The sequence below is a fragment of the Micromesistius poutassou genome (assembly GCF_964030765.1).
Source record: "Micromesistius poutassou genome assembly, chromosome: 8".
Classification (NCBI taxonomy): Eukaryota; Metazoa; Chordata; class Actinopteri; order Gadiformes; family Gadidae; genus Micromesistius; species Micromesistius poutassou.
In genome coordinates this window covers 9,346,049-9,349,985 of record NC_140278.1, presented here as the reverse complement: position 1 = coordinate 9,349,985, position 3,937 = coordinate 9,346,049, and positions in this window count along the sequence as shown.

The window sequence follows — 3,937 nt, the reverse complement described above, 5'->3', positions numbered from 1 at the left end:
CACACACACACACACACACACACACAGGTGTTAGTATTTTGCTGTTTTGGATCAATGTGTCAAAAATTTGTGGAGCCCTGAAGCCTTGTAATGCTGTCTTATTGGCTGGGATGGATTCTGCTTGTCCCCAGGGGTTCTCCTCTATCGAATCATTGAGCATCGGATACAATCCGAGTTCTCCCTGTAAACATTACTGCTCAACTGGTGTCTCCAGAATAGTACCTGAAGCCGCCCTTTTCATTTGGGTTCTGGGGAGGACTGGCTCTTGTTCTCAGTTTCTGTGTCTATGAAATTACCCAGCTCTCTCCTGACACCCCTCTCGCCCTAATGATGGTCTAGTCTTTGCTCTGGCAGTTTATCAGCCTTTAAGGTTGTGTTGTTTTAGTGTAAAATGCAGATATTTAACTATTTTTCTGGTATTGGGATACTTCTCTTGATACACACATTGCATAGGCGACACGGCAGGGTGGAATTTCTGTGTCCTCCCCATATAGCCATTCATTATTTTATAAATATTTTATTGCCCTTGTTCATTTTAATATTGCAGACCCTTTATTTTCCCCCCTCCCCAGATCTGCTTGGATAAAGCAGAAGGAAGAGTAATTTCCACTTGAATAAGCACCTCCTCATTACTCTGCTCTTCATCTCCCCGTGAAACTGGTTCCATTTGTCCTATGCATGTTTGAAAATACACACTAAAGAGGGTTTTTTGCTTTAGTAAAAACAGTGGTACTATAGCACAAAAGGAACTGAATTGTTCAGAATGCAAACGGATAAGGATGATATAAGTAATCTAAAGATTGCTGAAGCAGATAATTTATAAGCGTGAATAAAAGCTGTATTCACATCAGCATTTATTATGAATAATAACCCAAACATGTGAGGTTTCATATCTAAATTGACAGTGAATGTGTAGTCTATATAAAAAAAGATGATGTGATTCATCGTTTTGGTGTCTATTTTTAAATAGTTACTAGGAAGAGTGCTGAAATAAGCCCATGGTAAGACAGGAAATGAATGGCTGTTTAGTTTACAGTATAGCACAGTGTACAGGATATTTTAAATGATATCATCCTCCACCACTACCACAGCAACATTAATGTTATTTAGCAGCATGCACGCACACGTACACAATACTAATGTGTTGAACGTGCCGCGTATAGAGTCAGTGCCAGTGTTTATCTTTATTCAATGACAGATGTCAGTTTCATTTTCCTTGTAGCTGTGACATCTGTTGGATCACTGATGAGGAAGTCAAGGAGATTAGGGCCAATCACACACACATTAGTGTGTCTAGCAGGGGGCTGCTGTACCGATGCCATTTGTTGCTAAACAAGCTTAATCCAGGGCAAATAAAATAAGCTCTGGTGAGTGAGATTAACATGCTCGTAATTTTTTTTTTAGCGTTTAACAGACTACTGATTATTATTATTTTTTCATCATGCCTCTCCAAATTACAAAGTTAACTTATTCATACTTTTTTGCAGGATCAGTATATTTGTATAGAGTTGCGCCGGCAAGCTCTTATTTGATTTTGGATGGGGCTCACTTCACGCTGCCACCCGACCACACACACACGCACACACACATTTTGACCACCTCTACTGAGGGCAGCTATGTGGGCTCATGAAAAACTAACACACACACACACACACACTAGCACATGCACACGTACACGTACACAAAATATGAAAAAGGAAAAAGGAGTGCTAAAGCTATCCTTGGAGAAAAAAATAAAGAAACCCTGAAAATAATAAGCATTCACTTATCACCTCTTTCTGATTGGTGAATACGTGTGAGACAGCAGTTTGCCACGAAAGACTCTGGCAGGGAGGATAATCGGTTTGGACGTAAAACACCGGTGCTGCTGGGATGAGGCGGGTGTCTTTGATGTCTGCTGAGCGGCGCAGGGGGTTAACATGGCACTGCAGCGCTACCGTCCTCACCCCTTACAGCAGACAACTTGAAACGGAGCAGTTTGAAGGTGGATCCTCTTTAAGTTTCACTAAACGGAAGGAGTAGCAAGAAAATATTGCTCAACTACAAGCCAAGGAAGATGGACTCTCTACATTCATTTGAAATAGACAGATGTAGGGAGTTAAATGTGTCTGAGTTCTGAACACTTTTCTATGATAACTCGGGTAGGATTCATTATAAGATATTTTGGTGTAGGAGGCATTACTACTAAAAAGAATATGAATGTTTTTTAGTTGGGAGATTAATGAATATGAATAATTATCAAATACCTTGAATGACGGCTAGGGTTGCAAAGGGGTTGACAATTTCCGGTCAATTTCCATGGGAAGTTAAAGGGATAGTTCAGGATTTTGGAGATCGGGTCTCATTTCCAAGTGAGCCAGTGTGTTATTTATCATTGGAGACCGTTTTCAACACTTTTCATTCAGTCCTTCTAGTTGCAGAAATCGCTGGTGCTAGGCTAGCACAAGTCGAGGGGAACTGCTAGCCTGCCAATAAAAACTGTTTTACCAACTCCAAAGTACACCTGATGCAAACCAATTATAATGCCCGACTATCGATGTAAATGTCTGTGTTGATAGAATAATATTAGAAATAAAACTATCCTTGTATCGCAATGATCACATTACATTTTGGGGGACTACTTTCTCAGCAGCGGTGGAATTTCACTTTGCTCCAGTATAGCAACCAATTCACTACAGCAGAAGGTAAACAGAGAAGCACACTCCAGGTAATATCAGTCCGTCACTGCCGTAGCTTGCTTCCAACTACAGGGATTATAAACTAAATGCAATGCGATGCAAGGGTAAGTTTATTTCTAACACTATTCTATCAACATAGACATTTACATCGATAGTCGGGCATTATAATTGGTTTGCCTCGGGAGTGGGTAAAACTGTTTCTATTGGCAGACTAGCAGTTCCCCTCGAGTTGCGCTAGCCTAGCACCAGCGATTTCTGCAACTAGAAGGACTGAATGAAAAGTGTTAAACGGTCTCCAATGATAAATAACACACTGGCTCACTTGGAAATGAGACCCGATGTCCAAAATCCTGAACTATCCCTTTAAGCTCGGGAATTTTGGAAATATTAAAAATCTGAAAATTATGGGAATTAACTGGGAATTGAGGATAATTTAATCGAACTGTATCATATCCAAGCATATATGTATATATATATATATATATATTTTTTTTAATGTTATAAGTAGACATCCATGCAAAATAACACTTAAAAAACATGACTACAAAAACTTAGAAAAACATGATTTTACAGATTTATTTGTAAGTAGAACTTTATCAAGTTCTAATTATTTTATTCAGAACAAAAACATGAATTTTGAGTTAAATATGCTCTGGGCTCAAAAGTGTGGTCCAGGGTTCTAGAAGTCATCAGTGTGCAATGTAGGGGGTGTGGTCTCAATAGCCCTGCAGTAAGCAGTGTGCTAGTGATTGAGGAATAGCATCGATATTCAAGTTTACTTGCATGAAATCTGGTTATATTAGTCAAGATTATGTTAAAATATATTTTCCCCAACTATATTTAAGTCCCCTTAAGAGCCAACCTTCAATTTTGTAAATTCCCAGGGTTTTCCTGTTAAATTCCCGTTAATTCCTATGGAATGTTTCCAACAACCATATGTTTTGCAACCCTAATGCTGACACAATAAATCCTTTTCATTGTTTCACATACAACTACTAATATTATGAATAATAAAGTATGCCCTAACAATGGGGTATCTCCCTAAGTAACTTTTTTCAGTCACGCGGTTTGATATGGGTCTCACAAACGGTTGGAGAATAACAGTAGCTCACCCTAGCTTGAGCGAGTGTGCTCCTCACACCTGTTCCTATGGAACCCAACAGGGAAATTAATTTCTAAAACCTTTATGACAGTCACTACTGGTCAGATCACATTTTTTGATAATTGCAGGTGGAACCGCAGGTGGAATTTCTCAACAA